The sequence below is a fragment of the Otolemur garnettii genome, unplaced genomic scaffold (assembly GCF_000181295.1).
Source record: "Otolemur garnettii isolate 467f Iridium unplaced genomic scaffold, OtoGar3 scaffold00001, whole genome shotgun sequence".
Taxonomy (NCBI): domain Eukaryota; kingdom Metazoa; phylum Chordata; class Mammalia; order Primates; family Galagidae; genus Otolemur; species Otolemur garnettii.
The window spans coordinates 24,996,739-25,008,586 of record NW_003852396.1 but is presented as its reverse complement, the minus strand read 5'-3'; the positions used below and the strand labels follow the sequence as shown (position 1 = coordinate 25,008,586).

General features: G+C 39.3%; 1 protein-coding gene and 1 pseudogene across 1 annotated transcript in view; one reads left to right on the top strand and one right to left on the bottom strand.

Annotated features, from left to right (window-relative positions):
• The window catches only part of PAK1 (p21 (RAC1) activated kinase 1), a 182,530-nt gene that overhangs the window by 113,383 nt on the left and 57,299 nt on the right, over window positions 1-11,848 (bottom strand). The gene's annotated exons all lie outside the window — the stretch shown is intronic.
• LOC100944660 lies at window positions 533-1,466 on the top strand (annotated as a pseudogene).

Sequence of the window (11,848 nt, the reverse complement as noted above, 5' to 3'; positions counted from 1 at the left end):
GGAGGAGGAGGCAGGAGACTCACTTGAGCCCAGGAGTTGGAGGTTGCTGTAAGCGTGATGCCATGGCACTCTACCCAGGGGGACGGCTTGAGGCTCTGTCTCAAAAAAATAATAATAATAATAATAATAATTATATCTATTGAACCAAACAAATCTAAAAAGTTAAAACGTTATATATCTTTTACCCAATTTTTCTTTGTCTTGCCCTGATTCATTCTATACCCCAGTATGCATACTTGTTTCCAAGGCTATTTAAAATTTTAAATATCTCTCCTAAATATTTTAAAATGCTACAACAGGAAGAGCAGCTTTTTAAAAAAAATGGTAAGTTCTTTATAAACTCAAAAGCAGTTTGAGGTCCACTGTGTCATCAAAGCAGAAATTTTAACAGGTGCATACCAATGGGGGTCAGGGACTGCCCCAAACAATGTTTTGTTTCATATATTCTGTTGTCCTGCATAAGTAAATATACAAAAAATTGAAAGGAAGGAAGAGAAGCACCTAAAGGATAGGAGAGTTTGTGGGAGTGGGCATGAGGTTGGCAGTTGGTAGCCTCCCTCCCTCCCGTCTCAGTGGATCATGCCCAGGGCAGCAGTAGCTGGGAGGTGGGGGTGGGGTGACTGAGTGGTGCTGGCACTGGAGATGATCCTGTTTCAAATTACACTACAACACAGGGATCACAACAAACACAGCCACCACAGAAGCACTAATGGCATTACTTCTCCTATCAGTTTAGCAGCCCCCAAGGACTACATATTGATGTGGAAACTAATTGAGACTCTGAAGCAGCCCTTTGGGATTTGGGAAAAGGAAGAGGAACTGCAGGGCAAGATTTTGATTTGCAGAAAATTAAATAGCCCATAAGTGGACACAAGAAATCAGTGAAAGCAAGAATCTTCCACAATCTATAATCAAAAATGTTGGAAGGAAAATGTTTACCTTTGGATTCTGCAGATTAAGCATACATACAAGAGATGCTGATATTGATGCACTGTGTGTTGCACCAAGACAAGTTGATGGAAGTGACTTTTTCATCTCATTCTATGATAGGTTGAAATTACAGGAAGAAGATTTAAAAGCTGATGAAGAGACATGTATGCCAGCTATCAAACTGTTTTGATGAGATAGAGATTGATATTTTCTTTGCAAGATTAGCACTGCAGACCATTGTGCTGCAGAAGATTTGGATCTACAAGATGACAGTGTGCTTAAAAATTTAGATATAAGATGCATAAGAAGTCTTAATGGTTACAGGGTAACCAAAGAATTTTACATCCGTAACAAACTAGATAGCTCACAGGTTATCTCTGAGAGCTGTCAAACTATGGTCAAACACCACATCTATTCCAATACATTAGATTTCATTGGTGATGTTTCCTGGTCTATGGTAGTAGCAAGAACTTCCCAGTTTTATCTGAATGCAAGTAGCATCAACTCTTGCACATAAATTTTCTTGGTATTTCTAAATGGTATGTGTTTAGACTAAAATAAAATTGACTATAGGCATTGACAAAAGAACAATTATACATAAATGTATATGTCTTTTTTAATAGACATACATATCCAATTGTAAAGACGCTTAGATTAAAAACACTTTACATACCATTTTTTTAAATGAGATCCCAATCTTGCTACTGAAATCTTTCTTCTCACTTTAATTAAGCCTAGACTCCAAATATCATGTTCTACTAGGTCAACCAAGGTTTCTAGAAAAGAAACACCTTCTATAAGATATGACAATTGTAAAGAGTTGCATTTATGTAGCAATTAACAAAGCACATTCATAGGCATTATTCAATTTAATTCTTAACATACAATTCTTGAAATTTCTCCTTATAAGCAAAGCCCAGCCCCAAAGCCATCTCTGTGGTACCCTCCCGGATCCTCCCACTACAAGCACCACTACTTCCCACCACACACGTCCATTTCTTGTAACACTTCTCACTTAAATGGATTAGCTATTATCCTTAGTGAAGTACAAGCAGCTTGAGGGAAGGGACAGGCTTCGCCCAGTACAAAGTATAATAAATGCTTGATAAGTGCTCACCAAAGTTAGTTAAGAAGAATAGTTAGTATCTTCATTTTAAAAAGTAGAAACTGATATGATTTTTCTAAATTATCCTAGCTAAGACTATAATCAGGATATTCTTGACTTTTAATTGAAGGTCCTTTTTACCCCCTGCCCTCAGTGTGCAAAAGAAGCAGTCTCAGACTAGGAGTCCCCAGACAAGCCACTCTCTGAGCATCAACTTCCCCCCTTGTCAAATGGGAACGATCACACTATCTTTTCTTTCTCTGAGCACACTTCTCTTTCTCTGTGAAGATTACATAAGATAATAGGAGAAAAGATGGCTTGAGAAGCCTTAAAACACAGTATACACTAGGCCAGGGACAATACTTAGGTTGATGCCTTCCAGTGTTGTTGACAAAGTCAAAACCAGAGTCTACCACAGAAGAATCATCATTTATCCTACCAACAACCCTAAAAGAATTTGCTTTATTGCCCTCATTTTACAGATGAGGAAACTGGGCCAATCTTTAACGCGTGCCAAAGGTTGCAAACCTAGTAAACATCACAGCTGGAATTAGCATTCAGGTCCATCACGTCCTACAGGGTTTTGCATGCTGCTTTCCACTCAAATATAGAAGTCTTTATTCCTCTTTAACTTCAATTACCCTAAGCAGAATGGCGCTAATCTTGAGTTGGAAACATTCTATTGTCTCTCCAGTCAAATCAAACTAAGAGTTAGCACTATAGGTAAGCACACCTTGATTCAAACCCTGTGGAGGCAAAAATTGAATGTGTATATTGTTCTGATCTCAATTGTGAAATTATTTTAACTAGACTGAAAACCTGACTGGAAAAGCAAAGTGAACAATTCTTTTTTTTTAACACTCATTGCTATGATTATGATCCACAAAAGAGCCTAGGCTTTGAAATCAGACAGTTCAAACCTAGGGTAGAAAAGAAAGCCTGAACAAAGGCCTGGAGAAATGAAGGCACAAGGGAGTTAAAGATGCTGCTAGGGCTAAAGCAAGTAGGGTTGGTAGAGGGACCTGAAAAAAATAACAGTTCTCTATCTTTCTCTTCCTCCCATCCACCCCCACATCCTGCAAGGAACCTAGCTTGTGATGCTTCCTACACTGCCCATAACACAGACTGATAAATCACTGAGAAAGTAAAAACTTTCCTTTGGGGACACTTCACCCTAAATGCCTCTGCAGAGACAGACTGAATGGCAGACAGGTTGTCAGAAAACACGTGTTGTCATAATGCAGTCTTCAGACAATTTGGGGCAGGCTTTTTTAGTAGGGTGATGTAGCTGCTATTATTTGCAGCTTTAAATACACATATGCCTATAGTCAAGAATTATTTTACTGGGGATGAGAGTGTAGAGAATTTTTTTAAAGAACATATTGCAATTTACAAAAGAGAAGAATAGTGTGAATGTATAATTTTCTCAGAAAGAGCTTTGGCACAGGGCAGGCATTTAGACCCAGGGATGCCAGGGTCCAAACCGTTCCCTGTAGTCAGAACCTCTTAGCCTATGAATGGCAGTGACTTCACCATCCAGAATTCCCTTGACAAGTTCCAAGAGCCTCCCCTGAGTGTCTATTAGATGCATTTCTCTGTATAAAGTACATTCAAGAGATGACGAATAAATCACAGGCAACAGACATATAAAGAATTAACCATGAGCCCAGGTACAGCAGCTCATTCCTATAATCCCAACAGGCCAATATCACTTCAGGCTAGGAGTCCGAGATCACCCTGGGTAACACAGGGAGAACCCATCTCTACCCAAAAAAAAAAAAAATTTTTTTTAATAAGCTGAATGTGGTAGCATGTACCTGTAGGCCTAGCTACTCAGGCGGTTGAGGCAGAAGGATCATTGGAGCCCAGGAGTTCAAGGCTGTAGGTAACTTTGATCATACCTGTGTTCTAGCCTGAAAGACAGAGTAAGATCCTGTCTCTTAAAAAAGAAAAAAAAAAAAGAATAATCATAAATCAGGAATAATGAAGTAAACGTTCCATCAGAAGTAAGGGGAAAAAAGAATCTACAGCATACTATCCTGGATACAACCGATCTTGCCTGATATCAGAAGCTAAACAGGGTTGGGCCTCGTCAGTACTTGGATGGGAGAAGTAGGAACAAAAGGGATCAATTACGACTATGTAGGTCAGAGAGGCTTCACCAAGCAATTCTCACCTCTTATGTACACCTCCTCACTGTACTCGGGCTCCGACATCCATACACCAGACATCTGAACTAAGACTCCAGGGCGTTTGTCATATAGTAAAGGAAGCAGTTGGCTAAGCAAGACAGAGGAGAGGGCAAAAGCAAAAAACTAGAGAAGCAAATGTACTAGGTATATCTAAGGAGTAGCCAGTGGCCAAAGTTGGAGTGTGGACTATACAGAGGAACTGATAAGAAAATGAGCCCGGAAAAGTACATTTGGTTCAATCCTAGAGAGCCCTGAATGGTTGTCTAAGTTCTTCTATAAGCAAAAGGCAACTATTACAAAGGTTTTAACCAAAGCAGTGGTATAATTTGACTCGCTGTATTCCTGGGTAGAGTGTCCTGGCATTATAGCTCACAGCAACCTCAAGCTCTTGGGTTCAAGCAATTCTCTTTCCTCAGCCTACTGAAAAACTGAGACTATAGGCGCCTACTCCAACACCCAGCCAGTTTGTTGATTTTTAGTAGAGACAGGGTCTCACTTTTTCTAGGATGGTCTCGAAATCCTGAGCTCAAGCAATCCATCTACCTCAGCCTCTCTGTATCATGCTAGGATTACAGGTATGAGCCACCATGCCCAGCCTTGACTTACATTTTAGAAAGAGCACTAAAGGATGAAAGGTAAGAGAAGACTGGCAGCAAAAAAATCAGTTAGGAAGGTCTTGTGTTACAAGTCTAGTTAAAAGACAATGAGGGCAGCCCAACATTGTACTCAGAACCTAAACAGAGTAAGCCCACAAGGAGAGAGGGAGGGAGAGACAGTGTAAGTAAGAGAATTAGAGCCCAAGCAGGGTGAAAAGGACATCCACATATGGGACAGGAAGGTGGACTGGTGTGGGATGCATCAGAGCCTTAGGACAGCAAGGAGGGCATCCATACTGAGGGAGAGCATGGCCTGATGCAGTGTGTCAGAAACCACACATAGCCAAGAAAGGGTTGTCATGGAAGAGCAGCCTAGTATAGGGTGATGAAGCCCAAGAAAAATGAGGAGGGCACCCATGTAGCAGGGAAAGCCTGTCATGGGGGTGCCAGAATCTCATTTCCTCACTTTGTCCACTGAGAGGAACTGGAAGCAGTAATAGCCCAATAGCAACAGCATAACTATTAGCCAAATTAATATTATTTAATACTAAAAGAAACTAGGGATCCTTAGTGAAATGGTTTAATCCAAGGCTGGCACAGAGAAAATTTAAGGTGAGTCTAGAGCATTTTGCTAGGCCAGTAAGCAAGGAAGTGTTCAAACAATGATAGTGCTATGTAAGAAGAAGTCAACTTGAATGGGACTCCTAATTGCCAAATCAGAGAGAACTTGAGCATCAAAACAATTCTAGCAACAGATTATTCCCCAATACATAAAATGACTCCATACAAATATGTAAATAAGTAAATATGTTGAAAGTTTGGCAAGGAAACTATCTACATAGTGCCATACTACAGCCCTATACAAAACTTGTTAGTTACGAAGGAGAAAATAGTAATATCACATGGACACGCCTTGCTAGTGTCATCTTAAGCAAGACACTAAAGCAAACATCAACAGTAATGGGACAAATTGAAACCATCACCATCTCAAAGGCTACAGTGAAAAGCACACAGCACCAATTTCATGATATTTCCCTACCAAAGATGCATAACCTGCAACGGGTCATGACATTCTATAAAATACCTGAGACATCAGATATTCTACAAAGTCTATAATCTTCAAAAGTGCCAAGATTCTCAAAGCCAAGAAGAGACTGGAGAAATTTTTTTAAAAAGTCATCTAAATACAACATGTGATTCTGAACTCCATATTCTTTTGCTATGAAGGCAATGGGACAATTGGCAAAATTTGAATGTGTCTGAGGATTAGATGATAATAATTTATCAATGTTAATTTCCTGATTTTGATGGTTGCATTGTACTTACACAAGAACATTCTTACTATATAGGAAATACTTTGGGACCATTCTCAAATGATTCAGAAAAGTTAAGTTTGTGATCATTTTTATAACATATTTCAACGAAAAGAAAACAGACGACAAGGATCTAGAATACAGAAGTAGCACGAGGAGTGGAAAAGAAAGACAGTTTTCTAGAGACACACAGAGAAGTTTAAAGGTAAGCCTGAGACTAGACTCTCTCTGAGCCTCCTGCTATACAGAGCTTATGTGATGCCAAGGAAAACACTATTCCTTATAAGAATTAGAAGCTCATGCATCTGGTAATGATTAAATGTTGGGAGTTATGGAGGAATAAGGTAAAAAAGACAAGTTTTTAACTGAGTCAGGCTGAGGTTTAAAGTATATCAGGGTTTTTTGGTAAGGAATAACATGTTGAGAGACTTCCCCATTTGATGAGAACAAAGCTTAATGATCTCAAATGTTCCTTCAACGCTGAGATAATGACCTGGTTATTTTAAGAATCCTTGTTCCCATTTTGGCCCCAGTTCTATGAGCGTCTGAATAACCAGTGACTAAATTAGTCTCAGACCTACTGTCTCCTCCAAAGTTCAAAACTGTTTAGACTGTGGGGATAAGCTGCAACTGTCAACAAAAGTAAATTTTATCCTTTCTTAAAATGGACCAGTGTCACCCACACTACCAAGACTTTTTCAAAACAAGGGGAGAGGTACAGAAAAAAGATGTCTTTACCAAAAGGCATCAGAATATAATAAAGAGAATACAGACTCTGGAGTTAGATCCACTTTTGATCACTGACTGCCCTTTAAGCTGGTGATTTAACCTCTGTCAAATGGAGATAAGTAATTGCTGTGAAATATTGGAAAAATAATGTCTAAAGCACCTATCAAAACTGCCAAGACTGCCAGGCGCAGTGGCTCATGCCTGTAACCCTAGCCAAGGCAGGTGGATTGCCTGAGCTCACAGATTTGAGACTAGCCTGAGCAAGTGCAAGGCCCCGTCTTTAAAAATAGCTGGGCATTGTGGCAAACACCTGTAGTCCCGGGTACTCAGGAGGCTGAGACAAAAGTTTAAGGTTGCTATAAGCTTTGATGCCACAACACACTACCAAGGGCAACAAGGTGAGGCTCTGTTTTCAAAAAAAAAAAAAAAAAACTGCCAGAATGCCAGGCACCATGGCTCATGCCTATAATCCCAGTACTTTTGGAAACCAAGGTGGGAGGACGGCTTGAAGCCAGGAGTTGGGAGACCATCTGGGCAACAGGGGAACTCTACCTCTATAAAAAATAAGAAAAATTAGCTGGGCATGGTGGTGCACACCCACAGATACTCAGGTATCTGTGGAAGGATTAGTTGAGCCCAAGTTCAAGGCTTCACCAAGCTATGATCATGCCATTGTACTCCAGTCTGGGCAACAGAGTAAGAACTTGTCTCTCAAAAAATTCTTTTTTTAAATAAAAATTTTAAAGTGGACCAGTGTCACCCACACTACAAAGAACACAGTAGGGGATTAAATGTAGTTACTATTTAGCTACATTTTTTTGCTATGTCATTTATAATATTTTGCTATTATTCACTATATTACTTGCATTATTTTATAATATTTATAATAAATTTGCATTGTTATTTGTATTCTCATTATTTACATTATTTTTGCTACATTATGTATAACTGCACCTTTTGCAAGTAACTCACATATATATAATTTTATATGCACCTAGGATATCATTTCTACATCACATCAACCCCAAAAGATTATGTAATAGAAGTGTTATTCTCTTTCAATTTGATAGATTGGGAAATTGAAGCATGAATAGAAGGAAATGACCTCCCCAATGTTTAAGAGTGAACTAAATTCAACAGAACCTCCAAAGTTGACCACCTGCCTACATAGGCTACCTCCTTAAGTTCACCTAATTTTCATAGACAGAAAGTAAAGTATACGTACATATCAACACAGTAGGCCTAGTTCCAGCTGAGCCCTGAAACATGTACTCCTAACATACCCTCTCCAGTGGTCTTTCCTTCTCATAGAGTTTATGTGATGCTCAGAGAAATGGCCTCTTCACCAGAATGTGGAATGATAACGGAAAGCCACAATCTCTTTGAGATGGGAGTGCAATTAAGGCCAACTAAGAAAGACTAAAGCATCTTTCCCCACCCTGAACCAGAATAAGAAGAGTCATCCATCTAGCTACTTGGATAAGAAGAGTCATCCATCTAGCTACTTGGAACTATCAAAATAGTATCTTTCAAAGGACCTAAAAACCAAGTAATTTCACAACACATTATAACTAGAAGGAATCTTGAATACCACCACATCCAACTTCCCCATGTACAGATGGTAAAACTGATAACTGGAGAGGGAAAAGAATATATCTGAAGTCAAACAGTTATAAAATGTCAACCCTATAATCACTGAACAGCCTCAAAATAAGGTCATTGTAGAGTTCATTTGCTGTTTATCACACATCAACATAAGACATTCTTTTTTTTTTTCTTTACTCTTTTTTTTATCTAAAGTTTAAGACTGCATGTTCTTCTATCTCCTCCATTATGGTGAATGGGCCTCATCTTACTCATCTGTATACTCCTACAGGCCTGGTTAACAGCTGGTGCCCAAAAAGTACTTGCAGGAAGACACAATATGATTCTAGATATGCACAGTTGGTTTAACATGCAAAAAAATAAATTCATGAATACCCTATAATAATACAATAAAGGGCACAAGCCATGTGGTCATCTCTATTGACAGAGAAAGAGCATTGAACAATATCTAACACCCTTTCATGATAAAAAAAAATACTCAAGAAACCAGAAATAGGAGGGAACTTCCTTAGCCTGATAAATGACATCTACAAAAATCCACAGATAATACCATACTTAAAGGTATGAAGCTTTCTCCCTCAAATCAGGAACTAGACAAGGATGTCCATTCTTGCCACTTCTATTTAACACTGTACTGGAGTTCTATCCAGAGCAATTAGGCAGGAAAAAGAAATAAAAGCACCGAGATTGGAAAAGAGGAGGTAAAAACTATATTCACAGATGGCAGAATACAAGAGAAAAGAAATAAAAGCACCAAGATTGGAAAAGAGGAGGTAAAACTATATTCACCAAGATTGGAAAAGAGGCAGGTAAAACTATATTCACAGATCTTGTATATAGAAAATACTAAGGAATCCACACAGGAAAAAAACCTATTAGAATTAATAAACAAGTTCAGCAAGGTTGCAGGATACAAAATCAATATACAAAAATCAATGTATATCTTTATGCAGCAATGAACAATACAAAAAAATTCACTTAAAACAGCATCAAAAAGAATAAAAGGTCAAGATTTGTACAACCTTGAAAAAGAAGAACAAAGAGAACTCATACCTCCTCAAATCCTAATTACAAAGCTGCAATAATCAAGACAGTATTATAGTAGCATAATAATAGAGATATTAATCAATAAAATGGAATCAAGAGTTCAGAAATTGATTTACACTTATGATCAAATGATTTCCAACAAAAGTGCCAAGATGATTCAATAGGGAAAGAACAGTCTTTTTAATAAATGGTACTGGAGGTCAGGTGCAGTGGCTCATCCCCATAATCCTAGCACTTTGGGAGACTGTGGCAGGAGGATCACTTGAGACCAGGAGTTAAAAACCATCCTAAGTAACATAGCAAGACCTGTCTCTCTATAAAAATTGTACATAAGTGTTCACAGCACCATTATTCTTTTTTTTTTTTTTGAGTATCTCGAGTCCCACTGTGTCACCCTCAGTAGAGTATGGTGACGTCACAGCTCACAGCAACCTCAAACATTTGAGCTGAAGTGATTCTCTTGCCTCAGCCTCCTAAGTAGCTGGGACTAACTACAGGCACCCACCACAATGCCCAGCTACTTTTTTTGTTGTAGTTGTCATTGTTGTTTAGCAGGCTCAGGCCAAGTTAGAACCCACCAGCTCCAGTGTACATGGCCAGCGCCCTAACCACTAAGCTATGGGTGCCGAGCCACACAGCAGCATTATTCTTTAAGAACCAAAAAGTGGGCTCGGCACCTGTGGCTCAACTGGCTAGGGCGCCAGCCACATACACCTAAGGTGGCGGGTTCGAATCCCCAGCCCGGACCCGCCAAACAACAATGACGGCTGCAACCAAAAAATGACCGGGCGTTGTGGCGGGCGCCTGTGGTCCCAGCTACTTGGGAGGCGGAGGCAGGAGACTCGCTTGAGCCCAGGAGTTGGAGGTTGCTGTGAGCTGTAATGCCATGGCACTCTACCCAGGGGGACAGCTTGAGGCTCTGTCTCAAAAAAAAAAAAAAAAAAAACAAAAAGTGTAGCCGGGCGTTGTGGAGGGCGCCTGTAATCCCAGCTACTTGGGAGGTGAGGCAAGAGAATCACTGAAGCCCAAGAGTTTGAGGCTGCTGTGAGCTATGATAGCACGGTATTCTACCAAGGGCGACATAGTGGGACTTTGTCTCAAAAAGAAAAGGAAAAAAAAAAAAAAAAAAGTGGTTCTGATAAATGGATAAATAAAATGTGGCATATTCATAACACTGAATTCAGCAATAAAGACAATTACATAGATAGAAATGAATAAAAAGAAATAAATTATGTTATGACATGGGGAGGAGCACTGAAAACATTATGATAAAGGAAAAAAACAAGATATAAAAGACCACGGATGATTCCATTTATAGGAAATCTCTAAAATAAGCAAATCAAATCTATCACAACAAAAAGCAGACCAATAGCTGCTGAGGGACAGGGTAAGGAAAATGAGGGATAAAGGTGAGTGACTGATTGCTAATGGTACAGGGTTTCTTTTAGGAGGACAAAATAGTCTAAAACTAGATCATGGTACCAGTTGTGCCACTCTGTGAATATACTAAAAACCAAACTAAATCATATATACTTTCGGTAGGTGAATTTTATGATACGTTAATTGTATTTCAGTAAAGCTGTTAAACACAGCCCACATACACCGCTATGGCACCATGGCAAGAGTAGCCAGTAGACTTAAAAGTCAGACTGAGGTTCAAATCCTGGTTCTACCGCTCACTACTTACATGACCATGACTTCACATTGAACCTTTTTTTCTTTATCTGTAAAATTAGGATAATAATGACAATCCCTACGTTTGCAGGGTGGCTGTAAGATAAGGGAATAAACCAAACATGAAAATGCCTTACATACAACTGATTTCCAGGGACAATTACTTTCTCTTGGGAGACACTATGTCACCAGCATTACTGACCAAAATGATTGAAACTAAGAGAGGACATTTTCCTCATCTACTTTAAACAGCTTTGAGGCTTTTTCCCATAAGCATAAGGGGAGATAGGCAGACCTTAAAATTCATCTAGAAGCGTATATGTATATAGGCACTCAGTACAGGCCTGAATAAAGAAGGTTAAAGTAGATACTCGGATTATTAACACCTTCTTCCCCTATAATCCAAGCTCTGCTTTCTGCTTCAGTGGATATACCATGGCCATTAATCACCACTAAAACAAGAAGTACTTATTCTAGAGCAGTGGTTCTCAACCTGTGAGTCATGACCCCTTCACAGGGGTCACCTAACATCATCCTGAATATCAGATATTTACATTACAATGCATAACAGTAGCAAAATTACAGTTATGAAGTAGCAATGAAAATAATTTTATAGGCTCGGCGCCTATAGCTCAACCGGCTAAGGCGCCAGCCACG